The sequence below is a fragment of the Thermobia domestica genome, unplaced genomic scaffold, assembly GCF_964235325.1.
Source record: "Thermobia domestica unplaced genomic scaffold, izTheDome1.hap1.1 HAP1_SCAFFOLD_678, whole genome shotgun sequence".
In the NCBI taxonomy this organism is placed as follows: Eukaryota; Metazoa; Arthropoda; class Insecta; order Zygentoma; family Lepismatidae; genus Thermobia; species Thermobia domestica.
In genome coordinates this window covers 56,945-79,225 of record NW_027656388.1, presented here as the reverse complement: position 1 = coordinate 79,225, position 22,281 = coordinate 56,945, and the positions used below count along the sequence as shown (strand labels likewise).

Genomic DNA, 22,281 nt, shown 5'->3' with positions numbered 1-22,281 from the left:
TAAAAAGCACGAATACTATTTAAGGGAGCCAAAACAGGAGAAAGCTGGGGGCCTGAGCGATAGCAAGAATGTGCGTCCAAAGTGAACAGGAGCGAAGGCGACGCGGGTATACGTATAAGCAAGGGTAGTGGAAACCAGTTAGTTTTCGAGTTTCAATAGCACTTGTCATGCATCCATACTAGTAGCGCCCCGCTTGTAAACATTAAGTACACTATGCAAGAATACACCGCCGGTGGAAAATAGTACCTAATACAGTTATCTTTCATATATACTGACTTATTTTACAGTAGTAACCCAACACTAGTAAACGTAAAATAAAAGTGTATAACTTTATATTTAATTCTATCGCCTGGCTTAGTTTTTCACCTGTAAGATGTACTTATTTAGAGCAAGTTTCTTAACTAGCAAATTAAACCGAGAACCACAGCAACCATATATATATTCTTATGATGTACTTTTCTTTGAGTGGTGTTCTCTGTCTATTGAATAACATTTTCTCAGTTTAATGCTAGCAAAAACAAAACAAAATCAAAGTGTTTCTATATAAATTTAGTTCACCGTGTTGTAATATCACATGGAATTGAAAAACGAATAGTCGAACCTCTGCTATCTCGATCAAACTTCTCAGGATGATATACTGACTTACCGCAGAAGTTCGACTGAATACGTTTCTCAGTTCCATGGGAGAACCTGGAGAAGCAAAAGCCTGCGCAACGGAAAATACTAAATAAACTTGTAGAGCAGGTCAAGATGTATCATCATGCCAAGTTTCATTCAGATCAGAGAAGTTTGGCTGCAGCCATTTTCATTACAAAGCACAAAATGGATGGTCCCTAACCTCGAGAATCTTCACAATTGTCGACGAGTTGAACTGCACTCATCTGATCAAAATCAAACTTAAAATGACAGTTCACTTTCAACTGTTAAATAATATGATATGCAGGCTTCTGCTTTCCTAGTTACAGTCTATCCACTGTGGTATGCATATTAGTACAAATGTGAGAGTGCATATTTATTAAAGATTTGCTTCAAAAAGCGATGAAAGACATAGGCATTGCCGCGGGCGGTGATAACAAGATGCCGGAAAACGAACAAGCAGAAAGAATATGGGCTGAAGAAGTGTAAACGACGACGCGGCGGCCCGTAAAGGTGTTGCCGTCCTATTAAATGAATAATATCAAAAGAAAGAAAAAAAAAGTAAAAAATTCGCGCTCGTAATCAAGACAGAAAGCAACTAAAGGAAATCTTTGTTTTACGTCCCACGTTATGCCGCTTAGGCTAAAAGAGGCGCTGATTATGAGAAATGATTGAAATGGTGGTGGAATGAAGAAAGTGGGAGGAAACGGGAGAACCCCGCGGTAACCCACCGCACATAGTTTTTGTCCACCATAAAGTTAACTTGGCGGGGGCTCAAGACAGAAAGACGGTTGGAAAAACAAATAAACGATGTTGCATCCCGTAAAAATGTTCGCGACCTATGAAATCAATATTTTTTCTTAAAGAAAAAAAAGAATTAAAAAGAGAAAAAAAGGTCAAAATTTCGCGCTCGCTTCGCTCGCGATCAGCAGAGAAAAGAGGACGTGACGCACCCCTAAAAGTGTTGGCGACCGATTGAATAAATATTGTGGGTAAAAAAAAAAAAAAAAAAAAAAAAAAAGTCAAAAATTTCGCGCTCGCTTCGCTCGCGATCAGCACAGAAAGAAGGACGTGACGCGCCCCTAAAGGTGTTGGCAACCGATTCAATACATATTGTCGGTAAAAAAAAAAAAAAAAAAAAAAAAAAAAAAAAAAAAAACGCTCGCTTCGCTCGCGATCGACATGAAAAAGGCAACGACGTGACGCCCCGTAAAATTGTCGGCGACCTATTCAATCAATATATTCGGTTGAAAAACAAAGTCAAAAGTTTCCCAATCGCTTCCCTCCCGATCGACATAAAAAAAAAGGCAACCCCTTCACCTCTCCTTATGCATTCATCAGTAAACATACAACCATAGATCACAATACCACTCACATCACCTATCAGTTCTCCACGTCCATCAAGATCCAATCATCGCCCTGGCCCTTTATGATGATACACAACATTACATGTTATTGTGTGCATTGCCCCGCGTTACAATACATGACCAAAAAAAAGAGAAAAAGAGCTGCACTGCCTTCAGTGTAGACATGTTCGTATTCGTAGAAAATGATTTTAGGTACACGATAGTACAGTAATCTATCTTCACATGCTTCAGATGTGAACGATACCTACACATGAAGAGGGCTCCCGAGGTTTCCTTTTCCAATAGGATGGAGCTCCACCACACTTGCAGAATGACGAGAAGTTATGTTAATAAATATATCCCAGAGTGTTTCGTAACTCGCCCTTGGTCCTAATGATGAAGCGTTCTTCAGATGGCCCCGATGTCTCCACACATGATACTATGCGACTTCTTTTCACGAGGCTCTCAAAGATCACGTTTGTGTCCTAACATTCTCTGCAGATATGACACAGCTGCGATAGCGGATCACAGAAGCCTTTCCTCTCCTTACAAGAGACGTGTTCATTCGAGTATGTGAGTAATTCGACTATCGATTAAATATCTCCCGTGTCACGATAGTAGTCACTTTCAATTCTTCTAACGAAGGTAAGAAAAAATGCTATACAAACTTCCTTTCGGTATATAAAGGATTAGGGGCCCAGAGAATATTTTCTTTCAAGAGGATACATTCTTTTTCGAACACCCTGTATATAGATCCTCTAATTATAACTGCAAACAAAATGTTGATTTTGCAATTGCTTCCATGAGAGAATATTCTGTGCACTTTCTTTCTGAAGGGCCGGGCCTAAACGTTTTCCTTAATCATTAAATTTAGTAGTTATCTACAATTACATAGTTTTCCATTGTTCTCAAAATAAAGATTTTTCTCTATGAATTGTTGAATGTTGCTAGGGATATTGAAGTAATTCTTTTTAGTGTTTTTTTCTTTACAATAATGTACTGAACGCCTGCATTAAGGAAGTTCGTGTGTCCATCTTGCAAAATGTTTCGTCTTTTTTCATGCCCACTAAGGTAAATATTCATTTTGCTCTTTTCTCTGTATGCAAACCACATTTCTTAAAGGCAACATTTTCATACAAATGTAGTACTAAAAACTTCTAATTGGCAACATCTGGGCTGCGAAGAGGAAAAAGAAAGAAATCTCGTACGTATTCGCGCGCAATTCGGAATTAGCCAATGAAAAGCACAAAAGCGGCCACCATCTCTCTCTCTTTCTTATTAACGGTTTTGTACTTTCTGCAGTTCTATCAGTGCTGCTAACCTCTTACTATATCATTGAATATGTATGTTTAGATATATATATATATATATATATATATATATATATATATATATATATATTTTTTTTTACAAAAAATCATACTACTACGGAATAATATTAAATGCCTTTAAACCCTCATTTCTGTTTGCACTTTCTGTTACACTACCTTCCCCGAACTTCTTTCAAGTTATTAAGTGCAGAACGGGGAGTTATACATATTTACTTGCGCTTTGACAATATCTGCACATTGTGTAATAATAGGAGACGTATAAAATAAAACTATATACTAATACGTATATATATATATATATATATATATATATATATATATATATATACAGTACACATTCCACTATCCGAGGCTTTCCTTTTCTTTTCTTGCTGACGATAAATTACGCTTTTAGAAATGTTGTCTGAAAACAATAAGAATATGTGCAAAAAATACAATCAGAGGTAGAGGTCTTTAACAGGAAATAAGCAAGGGAGTTGAAAAATTTTTTATGCATGTAAAAAATATAGACATGAACCAACTTGTGAAATAAAAAGACCAGAAAACTACTCTTTCTAAATTATGTGTAAACTTTTTACCGAAAACGAAAGTTGCACGAAAGACTTTTTGTCCGTTTTTTGGCCTCCGGTGCTTGGGGTCCCTGATTCAATCCCAGCTCGTGCCGTGTGAACTTTGTCGTGCATAAAGACCGTGCTCATGGGTTTTCTCGGGTTTCTCCCGTTTCCTCCCACTTTCTTCATTCAGTACTCATCATCACCGTCTCCTTTAGCGTAACCGGTATAAGTATGCGACGTAAATCTAAATATTTCATTTCATTTCCCTTTTCTGCTCATACTGCTGATTATGCGCGATTATGCCAACATCCAACTCCGCGGATAATCGTGCGATTACTGTATATACAACTAATACAGATACAACTAATTATATTATCAGTTACAGTATCGGTTTTTATTTACTAATTTGCCTCACTTTATTTGCATCCCTGCAGTAAATAATTCTTATCGATAATAGTTAAAATGTATATTACATTTTAGTGCTTCACGACTGAATGATCATCTGCCTTACGTTATCTCGCAGCTGAAGAGAATGCTACACTGAAAACTACCTTGCGTTATAAAGGGTAAGTGAAACATATCTTAAAAATATCTTTCATACATTTCATTGTGTACATTAAAGAATGTAAGTTTGCCTTTTTCCTGTAATCAATACTTAATAAAGGATTTATTTTTATTTATTTATATACAATTTCATACGTGGTTCGTGATAGTAAACTCGATAGGACACAGTGGCACTATGAACATCCGAATCACTCATCATTCGAACATTCAAATATTTATTCGAATATTAGTATATTCCAAGTAATGTTAACGACGTTAATATGCTTGCCTTTATAGTTAATAATGTCAATTCTTACTTAAAACATACTTCCTTAACAGGACATTGAAGAAAAGGTAGTTGCCAACGGCCATACCATGCTGAATATACCGGTTCTCGTCCGATCACCGAAGTCAAGCAGCATCGGGCCTGGTCAGTACTTGGATGGGTGACCGCCTGGGAACACCAGGTGCTGTTGGTATACTTTTTCTAATTTTGTTTTTCACAAAGACGAATATTCTCACATCGTTCACCACGATAATTTCGTAATCATGCATTACTTAAAACAATTAGCAACGCTTTCCACGCGCTGGTCTTTTTGAGTATTCACCGACAAACCTACGTAGCTACAATAACTCACTCGAAGCCATATGCATTCGCCAACGGCCATACCATGCTGAATATACCGGTTCTCGTCCGATCACCGAAGTCAAGCAGCATCGGGCCTGGTCAGTACTTGGATGGGTGACCGCCTGGGAACACCAGGTGCTGTTGGCATCTCTTTTTCAAATTTCATTATCCTTCAAGTACGAAAATACTAGAAACATTAATTTTATAGTACTTTCAAGAGATAATTTATCAACATTATTTCATAGCGATTAATCGATATTCTAAGCGTTATACCCACTATTTCTTACACTAACAGCCTGTTTATTTGCACGGCACATTAAAATAACCTGATTTCCGATCCGTGTGCACCTACTACTATACTTAACACGGAATGTATTACCACTTTTTAAAAGTAAATTATTATGACTAAGTGTAGATCTCCGGCGAGTAAATGCCTTTCGTATACAAGCACGACACATCTCCGCTATGTGCTTTACTTTTTTACTAACAGCATATAGAAATTGGATTTCAACGTGTTTCTACATAACAGAATGAAGCAAATTTCGTGATTTAACTCTTTCGAATAATGTGTTGGTCCTGACAAGGACCGTTTGAAATGAAAAATCTTGAAGAAGATTTTTACTTAGAGCTTGTGTACTTGGTAACAGCCTTCGTACCCTCACTTACAGCGTGCTTGGCAAGTTCACCAGGCAAAAGAAGGCGCACAGCTGTTTGGATTTCCCGGCTGGTGATAGTTGACCGCTTATTGTAATGGGCCAAACGAGAAGCTTCAGCAGCAATACGCTCGAAGATGTCATTAACAAAGCTGTTCATGATACTCATAGCTTTGCTAGATATGCCAGTGTCAGGATGCACTTGCTTCAAAACTTTGTAGATGTAAATGGCATAGCTCTCCTTCCTCCTCCTCTTCTTCTTCTTATCTCCCTTGGAGATATTCTTTTGGGCTTTACCAGCCTTCTTTGCAGCCTTTCCGCTAGTTTTTGGTGGCATGATGACTCACTCGTTCAGCAAAATTAGATGTGTCCGCCGATTTATCGACTTCATTTAAATTACAGTACGTGTTTCAATTCGCGCCAACTGCCTTGCTTTTCATTTGATGCACTCGGGTGCACGCTTGAAGTAGTAACAAAACTGACTTGATTCATGGGAGGCCGCAATTTTTCCTCTCATCTTATTACGAAAGAATATTGAACAATGTCTGGTCGCGGCAAAGGTGGAAAAGTCAAGGGAAAGAGCAAGTCCCGCTCCAGCAGGGCTGGCCTTCAATTCCCAGTAGGCAGAATCCATCGTCTTTTGCGAAAGGGTAACTATGCCGAACGAGTTGGTGCTGGCGCTCCCGTGTATTTGGCTGCAGTCATGGAATACCTGGCAGCTGAAGTTCTTGAGTTGGCAGGCAACGCTGCTCGTGACAACAAGAAGACTAGGATTATTCCACGTCATCTGCAGTTAGCTATCCGTAACGACGAGGAATTAAACAAGTTGTTGTCTGGAGTTACAATCGCTCAGGGTGGTGTTTTGCCCAACATTCAAGCTGTACTTCTGCCCAAGAAAACTGAGAAGAAGGCATAAATGTAAGACCTATATCTCATACAAATCGGCCCTTATGAGGGCCACAAACCCCTTTATAGAGGAGATTTACGATTGAAATGAATTGTTTTCGATATACAGACTCATCAAAAGTGTCTGAGATAGTTGCTTAGTTTCATTCGAAATTCTCGCTGCTATTCGATTAATTAGTATATGTGTAGTCGTCGATCGTAATTGAAGCCCATAGGAAGTCACACTAACTTTAGAATACTCCAAACAGCGATGTGCTTAGTTCCCACTACATTATTAATTATAAGATCATTACCTTTTGTATTGTCGCTAGCTACATTTTTTTGATATTTGCGTACATCGGGCTCATATTACCCAGAGGACAGGACAGTCGAGCCCAGATTCTCAGCAATGGAAGAAAACCTCATACCACATATTCTCATGTACTTCATGCTAGACAAAGGAATTTCCAACATTCTTAAAGCACTCATGTTTCTCTCTTGCGTTGGCTTGGCTGAAATTACTCTGTTCAATATGTTCTCGACATTTATTATTGTTCATTACTATGCCCCAATGACATCATGAACAGAGCGGATCAGAAAACTTTCCTAAATTTCTTTTGCAACATAGTAATGACATTAAATGCACACTTAAGTACGATTTATTCTTTGCAAGGTCGATATTCATATTTGTGTGATATGTGTTATATGTATATGGTTTGTAATACGCAACTACTCTTATTCTCTGATCTCAGAACTCATTTGCTACTGTGCCCAACGAGCGAGCCTAGGTTTCTTGTAACTACTGCCTTTCTTTAGTAAATAATGTGAAGTATACAATGCATTAACCTACATCTCATATTTGTATTACTCTTTATTTTAGTAACCCGCTACGAAGTGTCATTAATTTACATGTAAATCACAATAGACACTACCGCAAAAGAAAGAAATCGAACCCAAGACCACGTAAACAAGATAAAGGACAAGATTCAGGTTTCTAACGCATTATTCGCCCCTCACAGCACAGTATAGAAGTTGTATAAGCCTCTATACGTACATCCTACTGTCAGAACAGAAATTCCGACTTGCGTTTCGCATCTCTCATGCTCGCTACTTCCAACAAATCGCCAATTTCCAACCAGAACCCCTTCTCCAGCATTAATACTGCTACATGATATGAATACGTATACATGAACGTACATAATGTAAAAAAAAACGTATGATTTTCTCAAATTAATCTCTCTACGTCTGTAATTTAGTGTGCATCAAAAGGCTTTAATGTAGTTACACGAATTCTTATAATCTAACAGAAAATCGCACAAAGTAAATCTTTCCCTTTATATAAATTTGTTGGCTCTGAAAAGAGCCGTTTATGCCAATTTTATATCCAAAATAGGAGGAACCCCAACTTAACCTCCGAAACCGTACAGGGTTCTTCCTTGCCTCTTCAAGGCATACACAACATCCATAGCTGTCACTGTCTTCCTCTTGGCGTGTTCTGTGTATGTAACAGCATCTCTGATTACGTTCTCCAGGAATACTTTCAATACTCCTCGGGTCTCTTCATAAATGAGACCAGAGATACGCTTCACACCACCACGGCGAGCAAGACGCCTAATAGCGGGTTTGGTGATACCCTGGATGTTGTCACGAAGAACTTTACGGTGGCGCTTGGCACCTCCTTTGCCAAGACCCTTGCCTCCTTTTCCACGTCCTGTCATTTCGATATGTTACTGCTTCGCTCACCACACACGAGAAATACAAGCCCAAGCAGCCCAAGACTCGTGGTTTTGTTCCTTCGATCATGCAGGGAAAGCACGGAGGAAAAACACAAAACGTGTCTAAGCCAATGAGAACTGTCCTTTTCGACTGACTTTATCCAATGAGAAATAGCTTGATTTAACGGTTTTGCTCTTTATATAACTTGACTTCATTCAGCGCGCAATTATCAGAGGATCTACGGGGAATGGTCTGGAAGCTGAGAGGTGCTCGTCATGGTTGTGGATACCTTGCGGTGTTAGACCAAGCAACCATTGATTAGAGCCGCTACACGCCGCCCACAAGAAGAGCAACAGAATATTGTTTGCAGCAGGAAGTGAAGAAGTGCTTCAGACAATCTGCTACAGGATAGTCTTGTCAGATAATCCTGTTTTTAGAGAAGAGCTGTGGATAATAAAGTTATAGTGCTAAACACACACATTACACACACTGCTTCCTGGTGAAATAGATATTGCTTTCCGTCAGCTTGACCCCCTATTGTGGACCAAGATTCGCACTGGCCATATAGGTTGAACAGGCTTTGCCGACAGTCGGCTGACGGGATCACAATACTATCTCTCTGGGATAGCGTAGAGAAGCAAATACACAGCAATTAGTGAACTGGCCCTTATCAGGCCCATAAACCCAATTAGTGACTGAAAGTGAACTTGGCCCTTATCAGGACCATCAAACCACATAGCAATGCCAAGACCACCCAAAAGAACACCCACCAAGAAGCCACGTGATGCCAGTCACAAAAGGAGTGAGTTATCAGAAACACCCAGACGAGAGCCCAGCAGGGAGAAGAAACCTACAAGAAGACAAACGTCCAAAGATGACATGCGGAGAGAAACTCAAACAGAAACGACCACCAGGGAGATCCGGAGGGAGGCAACCAGCCCAGCAGTAGAGACACCCCCAGGAGCACAGAAGCAACTCAACGATGACTACCTGTTGTATCCGCCCGTGAGCATATTGAAAGCCAGTCAAGAAATCAACATCGAAGCCATTATTAAACAGAAGATCGATGCAGAGGATTTCATGCTGCTCAACATGGGTGGAGGGAAGCATCGTGCTTACTTCAAATCAGAAGCCACAAGAGAGATCTTTCTAAAAATATTCAAAAACAGCGACTTTGGCCCACAAGCAATCTTACTTGGACGTATCACGAACACTACAGAAGCAACCCAACCAGAACGACCATCAACTGGACAAGAACAAAGCAACGCGACCAATCAGCTCACACAGGAGAGACCTCACAATTCTGGCTCTTTTCAGGGCCACCAGAACCACACACAGGTGAATAACCACGCACAGGTGAAAACCACTTCTCATACAGGTGAAAAACCAATAACAGATGAACAAGAAGTTGAATTCAAGCCGGTTCAGCATAGAAGAAGAAGGAAACTATACACAGAAGAAGAGAGAACCTCAACCACGAAAACCAGGACACAGGAAGATAGACAGCAGCACGCACCGAAGAACCAAGAGAAAAAGACTCCCACGTATACATGTGTTATACGCGGAGTTGAGATCACAACCAACATCAATAAGATGAAAGAAGCATTACACAAGCAGAAAATAAGGTTTAACAACCTCATCCGCATAAACACAAATAGAGGCCCGGCTCCAATGTTAAGGCTTTTTTCCAAACATTACGAAGACGTCAATAGACTCACAACCCAAGGACTGGAAACTGAAGAAAAGAGGTACAAAGTAGAGAATTCCCGTCAACCTCCAAGACCGATGCCCTGCTGGAACTGTTACCAGTACGGGCATCTGAAATTTCAATGCACTGAACAGAGAGTCTGTTACCGCTGTGGAAACTCTCACCAAGAAGATTGTAACAAAGCAGTCGACAATGGCTTTTGCGCCACTTGCAAACAAAAAGGACACAGAACGGGAAGCAGCACCTGCCCCCAAAGACCAAGAAGCATCCCCCAGCAGAGATACACAAAAGTCACAATAGAAGAAGAAGCACACCCTACCAGAAGTACTGGCCCTTCTCAGGACCACATCGCCACAGAAAAACCAGGAAAAGCCACTGAAGTAAACCCACCAGAGAATCATCCAACTGCCATAGAAGAGAAAATCACATCTGAAATAGAGAAGGCCACAAACAGGATCATCACATGGGTTACAACCATTCTCACAGCAACCAGTCACCAAGAAGAACGCACCAAGATGTTGACAATTATACAAACAGCCACAAAGAAAATCTTCGCTAAAACAGTGAACGCCTTGACAGCAACCAACGGTTCGATACATGTCACCCAGCCCACATATGCAGACAAGATAAAATCCAAGAGAAACCAGTCGAGCACAAATTACAAACCAGCTCGGAAGAACAATGAAACAGAGGTGGCAGCTGCAGAAATGGTGAATTGATGCTGAAACCAGCAGACAGATGACGACACACGCACAGACAAAGGAAGATGAGGCGGCTAATTTGCATGCTAAAAAAATAACACAGATCCCCACTAACAATACTTTCCCATTACAGACAACACAGATTTGTATATAACATAATCAGATAGGCTTTAACATAACATAATAATTTATTTTTGACAGACACATTTACATGGATTTTTGCCACCCTTCAACTGTGGTTTTGCCATGTAAATACTATTGCATGCAGCATGACCGATATAGGGGGTTTTTTCCTGGTTTCCAGGTTTTTTGTCCCTCTCTCAAAACATAATAAACCTTCTCTCGCGCTTTCCTATCATCTATTTTACCCTTCTTTCCTTCTATTTCACACATTGACAGATTCGCGTGTAAATGTCTTTCGTAAAAGATAGAAGCCGCGGCATACACCTACACCCGACAGATACTTTAGTGTACTAATTGCATGTGAGGAGAGGCATGTAGATAGATGGTTGATGCCTTACTCTCTGTCAGGGCGCGGGCTTTCCCGAGGGGCGTCCTTATTTTTAACTTTTCTGTTTCTGTTTCAAGCGCGCAATTATTTGAAACAAGTCGTGACAGTTGCAATGGCACGTACCAAGCAGACAGCTAGGAAATCTACTGGAGGCAAAGCTCCTCGAAAGCAGCTTGCCACCAAAGCTGCAAGAAAGAGTGCTCCAGCTACCGGTGGAGTGAAAAAGCCCCATCGTTACAGGCCTGGTACTGTGGCTCTCCGAGAAATTCGTCGTTACCAGAAGAGCACTGAATTGCTCATCCGCAAGCTGCCCTTCCAACGACTCGTCCGAGAAATTGCACAAGATTTCAAGACAGATCTTCGCTTCCAAAGCTCAGCTGTCATGGCTTTACAGGAGGCAAGTGAAGCTTACCTTGTAGGGCTTTTCGAAGACACCAACTTGTGTGCTATTCACGCAAAGAGAGTCACAATCATGCCTAAGGACATTCAGCTTGCTCGCCGCATCCGTGGGGAACGTGCTTAAGTTTGAAGTTCTGGCACTGAGTTCAAAAACGGTCCTTTTTAGGACCAATACACTACTTAGAGATGCTGTTATCCTAACAAGGATCTTGTCCATACTTGTTATCTTTTTTTTTTAAATTCTCACGCCGTATGTTGCATAGTTAATACATCTACCTTCGTTTTCCTGTCGTTTCGTATATCATCCTATCTTTCAAGTATATTCTTTAGTTTTCCCCTATGTTTACCGATTGATTATCTTCGTTTTATGTGGTCAAGGGTTCGATTTTGCCATATGTTGCATAACTTAACTTCGATTCAACCACTGTTTGCCCTTCTCAACGTTATTAATCTGATAGAACTCGCAGGCGAAATATGTACTTCTTCCAAGGTAGCAAAAGTAATATTATTTTGTCAGAGGTCGCTGCTGTTGAATGCAAACGTTAAACTAAACTTTCTTTAAGTGTCTGTTTGTACTTAACATCAGTTCAATTGTACACCTACATTTCTGCTGGTGTTACTATTTTTCTTTATAGCAATATTACGAATTATAAGACGGTATCCGTGGTTATTAGCGTGTTCCCTTTTCCTAACACTTTCTCATTACACCAGTATTTCCATCATTCATTAGGCGTAATCACCCGTCTCCTTTATCATAAAAATCATAATAGTACGACGTTAAATTGAAACATAGTCTACTTCACTTTCACGAGTTGTAATAAGTTCGAACATTTCTTTCACCCCAGCCTTGAAAAGAGTTGATTTTAGTTTAGTGTCCCTTTCAGCAGCAAGGCTGTTTCAAACGTGGACCTACTTATTAACGTGCAATGCGAAACATTTGAGCTCCCACCGAGAATCGAACCCAGTCAGCCTGCAAAAGTTTTTCTAACAAATGCATTAAGTGCGTTTTCTGTACTGTTTCGCTACTTGAAGATAGGAACAAGGAAAAAGTAAGTGATCACAAATTGACATTACGTAATGTGTTCCCCATTTTTTTTCGAGTACACCATTCTTGACACCCGTGAAAGCTTTCTTTCCCCACCCTCAATTCCCCTCTGTTATAAAGCACTTACATCAAGAAGTGCTTCGGTTAAAAAGAAAACTCAAAGTCCCTTGCGTGTATACTATACATTGCTATGAATGAACATGTGATAATGATAGGAAAAGCACAATTTTACTCTTCTCAAAGTATTTGATGGCTCTAAAAAGAGCCGTTTTAAAATGTCAGATGATTTACTGACACATTTACTTCTTCTTTGGTGCAGCCTTCTTAGCACTTTTCGGTTTTGCTGTAGCCTTCTTTGGCTTCGGGGCCTTTGGCTTCTTGGGAGTTTTTGCCTTCTTCACTTTAGATGGTGATTTCTTAGGTTTGGGAGCAGCAGCCTTTTTCTTTTCACCAGTCTTCTTGGGACGTTTAGCTGCTGGCTTTTTCGCAGGCTTCTTCTCCTTTGATGCTGATCGTTTCGCCTTGGTTGAAGATCCACCTTCAGGCTTCTCCTTCAGCGATGAAGCACTAAGCTTAAACGATCCAGATGCACCTTTTCCCTTGGTCTGAACCAAAGACCCAGAAGCAACTGCACTTCTCAAGTATTTCTTGATAAATGGAGCAAGCTTCTCGGCATCCACTTTGTAGTTCTGAGAGATGTATTTCTTAATAGCTTGCAGTGAACTTCCTCCCCTTTCCTTCAAATTCTTGATGGCGTTGTTCACCATTTCTGATGTTCTTGGATGAGAAGGTGTTGTTTTTGGTTTCTTAGGCTTTGCAGACTTCTTAGGAGAAGCCTGTGCCGGGGCTGCAGGTGCTGATGCCGTATCTGCCATTGCTTTCTGCAATAAACTCAACGATACTGAAGAATGAAATTTTCGCTAGCAGGCAGCGTTGAGTTTGGTTACGGAGCGCGGACCGGATAGAAAGCACTTGCTGAGGCGGGCTGAGGTAAACAGAAGTTCGTAGTTGCCACAACGATAAGTGTGTTTCCTTCTATTTTGATAAACGATTTTTTTCAGGTATTCAATGAATGCACCAGATCCTATTCTTCCTTACTGGCTAGAAGAAACTTTATTCCACATAACTCAAAAGGCATTTGTTTTTATTCGCTTTTCTATTTTATGTTTCAGTCATTGCTAAGTCGGTCACACTACTTTTTCACCCTCCTTGTGCTTATAATTTTCATAATTTAACATGGAAATACTTATCAATAAATAATTATATTACCATGGTAATTAACTTCAATCCTTCCTGTGATTATACGCAAAGTACCATCTTCGTACTGCTTACTATAGTTCAATGAAGGGAATCTATAAAGTAACGCGTGTCGCACACATCTGCCTTGCAAACTCCCTGGCCTACTTCCAATGTATAGACTTTTATTTCAAATCCTGATTTAATTTCATAATTTTCTGTAGATTTTAACATTTTATTACCCAGCTTCTTAATACGAATGACAATCAAGCCTAAATATTTATTCCCTTTAACTTTATTTTTCTTTTTTATTTTGTGCCTTGTTTCATATTTGTTCTTACGTTAGCAATTAACGCACTTACCGTAGTTATGTATGAACAGGTTGTTTCTATATTTATTTTATTCCAAATAAATTAAATATATATACGGATTATTTTATGGTAGTTGATATTTTCTGTTGTTTCCTACGTGAATTGAGGAAACGCACGGACTTTCGCCTAATTCTTGTGCTACTTTCATATGTCTGTATCTGTCGAATGCTGTCGATCTGTCGAAATGTGTATTACTATCTGTCGATTCATCGAGTGAACTGAATTCGTTAACCATTTCACCAGGCGCGCATGCATTTTTTTTTCTTCTAAGGGATCCAAGCTTCGGGGGGCAAGGTTCCAATACTACAAGCCACTATGTCTATATACTATTATTCTGCATTCGAAAACACGATAAATATTCCACTTACTTTTTCACAAAAACATGATACAGACAGAGTACAGATGAAGTGTAAGATCAGATTTATATTGATGATACATCAATATTTTCCCTGTTAATAACTACATTTAATGAGAAAGTCTGCAAATGTATGTTCACTTAGGAACTTTTGCGAGGAGTCCGCACCCGGTGGACACCCCGTGAGTACGCCTCTGCACTTGACTATACTTCGAATTATACTGCAAACAGTTGTATTTTAGTTTCCCCGTTTAGTTCATCGATATCATTAACACAAAGAAAATAGATGTTATAGATGCGTATTCTCAGTTCTCGCTTTATATCCGGACGTCTGCAAAAATCTACTCCTTTTCTTTCTTTCACGCATCCACCAAACTAACAATGATTTGTATTATAATATTTGCGCATAAAATGTATATCTCATACCTTCCATGTTCTCAAGTATTCATAGACAAAAACGGTTATTTTCTGCGAACAAATTGTCCAAACACAGTGCAAATGTCATCTATAGATTGTCCTGGTTCCGTCTGCGTGTACATAACAATGCGTCATAATCATACATTGCACATTAAGGATATCAATTAATCTTCCCAAATTCCTAGATATGCCTGGCAAAAGTTCCGCGTGTTGTAAGGATATTACATTTGTACTACCGACAAGGTGGTATCTTCCAACATTGAAGTTCAATAAACCCCAAATGTGTCGGATATAGTATTTGATTTCTTGTCTCATTGTTTGCGTCAGAGATGTCTTCTCAAGTTAGGATTTACGATACATACAGGATGAGTTGTATATATTGTTGCTGCCAGCTCTATATTAATCCCATATTTGTAAACGAATAAAAACAGTATTCTAATTATAACAATGTGCTCACAATTAATTTTATTCTTAATTGTTATACGTATTGTTGATTAAAAATGAAAATGTTGCTAAGTGAATTTTATTAATATTTTCTGTTGCGTGATATAGGAAGTGAGTGAAATATTGGAGGAATATAGTGTGCGTAGCAGATGATGTGCAGTGGCTTTGGATCGCCTGTGATAAGGTAAGGCATTTGCTATTTTAATTAACGCATTTTATATACTGTAATCCTAATTATTTTTATGTGAATGTGCTTACTACTTGTGTATTCAGTGGGACCGATGTTTTAATATGTATGGTCAAGCAGTGTCGAGCCTGGTCAGTGTGTGGATAGGTGACCATTTTTTGTAAATCGATAACATTTAACTTTGTAAACACGGATGAAGTAGAAGTATATTTATTTTATTTTTTACCTCAAATATGTAGGACACTTCTCCTTTGTACATCAATTATTATTATTAGTTCAACTTGTTTACAAGTTAAATGAAAAGAATAGTCGTTATCGTGTGATGATTGTGCTCATTAGGCTAAAGAAGACTCGTGATAAGAAAGAAAAGAAGAACGGTGCTCAAGTTTCGTCACAGCATATTCTCAAAAATTTACAGGCAAAATTCAGTGTTCTGCATGAAAAGGCATATTTGTACGAAAAAAAAAAAAATTCTGCAGACGACAGAATTAAATAAAGTAATACACATGTATTTTAGAGTTACTGGTGTAAAATCATTACAAGTGCTTTGCCAGGTGGCCAATAAAAAGCACGAATACTATTTAAGGGAGCCAAAACAGGAGAAAGCTGGGGGCCTGAGCGATAGCAAGAATGTGCGTCCAAAGTGAACAGGAGCGAAGGCGACGCGGGTATACGTATAAGCAAGGGTAGTGGAAACCAGTTAGTTTTCGAGTTTCAATAGCACTTGTCATGCATCCATACTAGTAGCGCCCCGCTTGTAAACATTAAGTACACTATGCAAGAATACACCGCCGGTGGAAAATAGTACCTAATACAGTTATCTTTCATATATACTGACTTATTTTACAGTAGTAACCCAACACTAGTAAACGTAAAATAAAAGTGTATAACTTTATATTTAATTCTATCGCCTGGCTTAGTTTTTCACCTGTAAGATGTACTTATTTAGAGCAAGTTTCTTAACTAGCAAATTAAACCGAGAACCACAGCAACCATATATATATTCTTATGATGTACTTTTCTTTGAGTGGTGTTCTCTGTCTATTGAATAACATTTTCTCAGTTTAATGCTAGCAAAAAACAAAACAAAATCAAAGTGTTTCTATATAAATTTAGTTCACCGTGTTGTAATATCACATGGAATTGAAAAACGAATAGTCGAACCTCTGCTATCTCGATCAAACTTCTCAGGATGATATACTGACTTACCGCAGAAGTTCGACTGAATACGTTTCTCAGTTCCATGGGAGAACCTGGAGAAGCAAAAGCCTGCGCAACGGAAAATACTAAATAAACTTGTAGAGCAGGTCAAGATGTATCATCATGCCAAGTTTCATTCAGATCAGAGAAGTTTGGCTGCAGCCATTTTCATTACAAAGCACAAAATGGATGGTCCCTAACCTCGAGAATCTTCACAATTGTCGACGAGTTGAACTGCACTCATCTGATCAAAATCAAACTTAAAATGACAGTTCACTTTCAACTGTTAAATAATATGATATGCAGGCTTCTGCTTTCCTAGTTACAGTCTATCCACTGTGGTATGCATATTAGTACAAATGTGAGAGTGCATATTTATTAAAGATTTGCTTCAAAAAGCGATGAAAGACATAGGCATTGCCGCGGGCGGTGATAACAAGATGCCGGAAAACGAACAAGCAGAAAGAATATGGGCTGAAGAAGTGTAAACGACGACGCGGCGGCCCGTAAAGGTGTTGCCGTCCTATTAAATGAATAATATCAAAAGAAAGAAAAAAAAAGTAAAAAATTTCGCGCTCGTAATCAAGACAGAAAGCAACTAAAGGAAATCTTTGTTTTACGTCCCACGTTATGCCGCTTAGGCTAAAAGAGGCGCTGATTATGAGAAATGATTGAAATGGTGGTGGAATGAAGAAAGTGGGAGGAAACGGGAGAACCCCGCGGTAACCCACCGCACATAGTTTTTGTCCACCATAAAGTTAACTTGGCGGGGGCTCAAGACAGAAAGACGGTTGGAAAAACAAATAAACGATGTTGCATCCCGTAAAAATGTTCGCGACCTATGAAATCAATATTTTTTCTTAAAGAAAAAAAAGAATTAAAAAGAGAAAAAAAGGTCAAAATTTCGCGCTCGCTTCGCTCGCGATCAGCAGAGAAAAGAGGACGTGACGCACCCCTAAAAGTGTTGGCGACCGATTGAATAAATATTGTGGGTAAAAAAAAAAAAAAAAAAAAAAAAAAAGTCAAAAATTTCGCGCTCGCTTCGCTCGCGATCAGCACAGAAAGAAGGACGTGACGCGCCCCTAAAGGTGTTGGCAACCGATTCAATACATATTGTCGGTAAAAAAAAAAAAAAAAAAAAAAAAAAAAAAAAAAAAAAAACGCTCGCTTCGCTCGCGATCGACATGAAAAAGGCAACGACGTGACGCCCCGTAAAATTGTCGGCGACCTATTCAATCAATATATTCGGTTGAAAAACAAAGTCAAAAGTTTCCCAATCGCTTCCCTCCCGATCGACATAAAAAAAAAGGCAACCCCTTCACCTCTCCTTATGCATTCATCAGTAAACATACAACCATAGATCACAATACCACTCACATCACCTATCAGTTCTCCACGTCCATCAAGATCCAATCATCGCCCTGGCCCTTTATGATGATACACAACATTACATGTTATTGTGTGCATTGCCCCGCGTTACAATACATGACCAAAAAAAAGAGAAAAAGAGCTGCACTGCCTTCAGTGTAGACATGTTCGTATTCGTAGAAAATGATTTTAGGTACACGATAGTACAGTAATCTATCTTCACATGCTTCAGATGTGAACGATACCTACACATGAAGAGGGCTCCCGAGGTTTCCTTTTCCAATAGGATGGAGCTCCACCACACTTGCAGAATGACGAGAAGTTATGTTAATAAATATATCCCAGAGTGTTTCGTAACTCGCCCTTGGTCCTAATGATGAAGCGTTCTTCAGATGGCCCCGATGTCTCCACACATGATACTATGCGACTTCTTTTCACGAGGCTCTCAAAGATCACGTTTGTGTCCTAACATTCTCTGCAGATATGACACAGCTGCGATAGCGGATCACAGAAGCCTTTCCTCTCCTTACAAGAGACGTGTTCATTCGAGTATGTGAGTAATTCGACTATCGATTAAATATCTCCCGTGTCACGATAGTAGTCACTTTCAATTCTTCTAACGAAGGTAAGAAAAAATGCTATACAAACTTCCTTTCGGTATATAAAGGATTAGGGGCCCAGAGAATATTTTCTTTCAAGAGGATACATTCTTTTTCGAACACCCTGTATATAGATCCTCTAATTATAACTGCAAACAAAATGTTGATTTTGCAATTGCTTCCATGAGAGAATATTCTGTGCACTTTCTTTCTGAAGGGCCGGGCCTAAACGTTTTCCTTAATCATTAAATTTAGTAGTTATCTACAATTACATAGTTTTCCATTGTTCTCAAAATAAAGATTTTTCTCTATGAATTGTTGAATGTTGCTAGGGATATTGAAGTAATTCTTTTTAGTGTTTTTTTCTTTACAATAATGTACTGAACGCCTGCATTAAGGAAGTTCGTGTGTCCATCTTGCAAAATGTTTCGTCTTTTTTCATGCCCACTAAGGTAAATATTCATTTTGCTCTTTTCTCTGTATGCAAACCACATTTCTTAAAGGCAACATTTTCATACAAATGTAGTACTAAAAACTTCTAATTGGCAACATCTGGGCTGCGAAGAGGAAAAAGAAAGAAATCTCGTACGTATTCGCGCGCAATTCGGAATTAGCCAATGAAAAGCACAAAAGCGGCCACCATCTCTCTCTCTTTCTTATTAACGGTTTTGTACTTTCTGCAGTTCTATCAGTGCTGCTAACCTCTTACTATATCATTGAATATGTATGTTTAGATATATATATATATATATATATATATATATATATATATATATTTTTTTTTTTACAAAAAATCATACTACTACGGAATAATATTAAATGCCTTTAAACCCTCATTTCTGTTTGCACTTTCTGTTACACTACCTTCCCCGAACTTCTTTCAAGTTATTAAGTGCAGAACGGGGAGTTATACATATTTACTTGCGCTTTGACAATATCTGCACATTGTGTAATAATAGGAGACGTATAAAATAAAACTATATACTAATACGTATATATATATATATATATATATATATATATATATATATATATACAGTACACATTCCACTATCCGAGGCTTTCCTTTTCTTTTCTTGCTGACGATAAATTACGCTTTTAGAAATGTTGTCTGAAAACAATAAGAATATGTGCAAAAAATACAATCAGAGGTAGAGGTCTTTAACAGGAAATAAGCAAGGGAGTTGAAAAATTTTTTATGCATGTAAAAAATATAGACATGAACCAACTTGTGAAATAAAAAGACCAGAAAACTACTCTTTCTAAATTATGTGTAAACTTTTTACCGAAAACGAAAGTTGCACGAAAGACTTTTTGTCCGTTTTTTGGCCTCCGGTGCTTGGGGTCCCTGATTCAATCCCAGCTCGTGCCGTGTGAACTTTGTCGTGCATAAAGACCGTGCTCATGGGTTTTCTCGGGTTTCTCCCGTTTCCTCCCACTTTCTTCATTCAGTACTCATCATCACCGTCTCCTTTAGCGTAACCGGTATAAGTATGCGACGTAAATCTAAATATTTCATTTCATTTCCCTTTTCTGCTCATACTGCTGATTATGCGCGATTATGCCAACATCCAACTCCGCGGATAATCGTGCGATTACTGTATATACAACTAATACAGATACAACTAATTATATTATCAGTTACAGTATCGGTTTTTATTTACTAATTTGCCTCACTTTATTTGCATCCCTGCAGTAAATAATTCTTATCGATAATAGTTAAAATGTATATTACATTTTAGTGCTTCACGACTGAATGATCATCTGCCTTACGTTATCTCGCAGCTGAAGAGAATGCTACACTGAAAACTACCTTGCGTTATAAAGGGTAAGTGAAACATATCTTAAAAATATCTTTCATACATTTCATTGTGTACATTAAAGAATGTAAGTTTGCCTTTTTCCTGTAATCAATACTTAATAAAGGATTTATTTTTATTTATTTATATACAATTTCATACGTGGTTCGTGATAGTAAACTCGATAGGACACAGTGGCACTATGAACATCCGAATCACTCATCATTCGAACATTCAAATATTTATTCGAATATTAGTATATTCCAAGTAATGTTAACGACGTTAATATGCTTGCCTTTATAGTTAATAATGTCAATTCTTACTTAAAACATACTTCCTTAACAGGACATTGAAGAAAAGGTAGTTGCCAACGGCCATACCATGCTGAATATACCGGTTCTCGTCCGATCACCGAAGTCAAGCAGCATCGGGCCTGGTCAGTACTTGGATGGGTGACCGCCTGGGAACACCAGGTGCTGTTGGTATACTTTTTCTAATTTTGTTTTTCACAAAGACGAATATTCTCACATCGTTCACCACGATAATTTCGTAATCATGCATTACTTAAAACAATTAGCAACGCTTTCCACGCGCTGGTCTTTTTGAGTATTCACCGACAAACCTACGTAGCTACAATAACTCACTCGAAGCCATATGCATTCGCCAACGGCCATACCATGCTGAATATACCGGTTCTCGTCCGATCACCGAAGTCAAGCAGCATCGGGCCTGGTCAGTACTTGGATGGGTGACCGCCTGGGAACACCAGGTGCTGTTGGCATCTCTTTTTCAAATTTCATTATCCTTCAAGTACGAAAATACTAGAAACATTAATTTTATAGTACTTTCAAGAGATAATTTATCAACATTATTTCATAGCGATTAATCGATATTCTAAGCGTTATACCCACTATTTCTTACACTAACAGCCTGTTTATTTGCACGGCACATTAAAATAACCTGATTTCCGATCCGTGTGCACCTACTACTATACTTAACACGGAATGTATTACCACTTTTTAAAAGTAAATTATTATGACTAAGTGTAGATCTCCGGCGAGTAAATGCCTTTCGTATACAAGCACGACACATCTCCGCTATGTGCTTTACTTTTTTACTAACAGCATATAGAAATTGGATTTCAACGTGTTTCTACATAACAGAATGAAGCAAATTTCGTGATTTAACTCTTTCGAATAATGTGTTGGTCCTGACAAGGACCGTTTGAAATGAAAAATCTTGAAGAAGATTTTTACTTAGAGCTTGTGTACTTGGTAACAGCCTTCGTACCCTCACTTACAGCGTGCTTGGCAAGTTCACCAGGCAAAAGAAGGCGCACAGCTGTTTGGATTTCCCGGCTGGTGATAGTTGACCGCTTATTGTAATGGGCCAAACGAGAAGCTTCAGCAGCAATACGCTCGAAGATGTCATTAACAAAGCTGTTCATGATACTCATAGCTTTGCTAGATATGCCAGTGTCAGGATGCACTTGCTTCAAAACTTTGTAGATGTAAATGGCATAGCTCTCCTTCCTCCTCCTCTTCTTCTTCTTATCTCCCTTGGAGATATTCTTTTGGGCTTTACCAGCCTTCTTTGCAGCCTTTCCGCTAGTTTTTGGTGGCATGATGACTCACTCGTTCAGCAAAATT

The 22,281-nt window shown here is 38.9% G+C and overlaps 4 non-coding genes across 4 annotated transcripts; all 4 read left to right on the top strand.

Annotated features, from left to right (window-relative positions):
* The first annotated feature begins 4,770 nt into the window (after positions 1–4,770).
* On the top strand, positions 4,771–4,889 carry LOC145677186 (5S ribosomal RNA). Its single transcript, XR_014129673.1, has one exon. It is a non-coding gene; the product is annotated as a 5S ribosomal RNA (ribosomal RNA).
* A 177-nt stretch (positions 4,890–5,066) lies between these two features.
* LOC145677183 (5S ribosomal RNA) lies at positions 5,067–5,185 on the top strand. The gene has a single exon (XR_014129670.1). It is a non-coding gene; the product is annotated as a 5S ribosomal RNA (ribosomal RNA).
* Positions 5,186–20,998: 15,813 nt separating this feature from the next.
* LOC145677185 (5S ribosomal RNA) lies at positions 20,999–21,117 on the top strand. The gene has a single exon (XR_014129672.1). It is a non-coding gene; the product is annotated as a 5S ribosomal RNA (ribosomal RNA).
* Positions 21,118–21,294: 177 nt separating this feature from the next.
* Positions 21,295–21,413, top strand: LOC145677181 (5S ribosomal RNA). Its single transcript, XR_014129668.1, has one exon. It is a non-coding gene; the product is annotated as a 5S ribosomal RNA (ribosomal RNA).
* Positions 21,414–22,281: the final 868 nt, after the last annotated feature.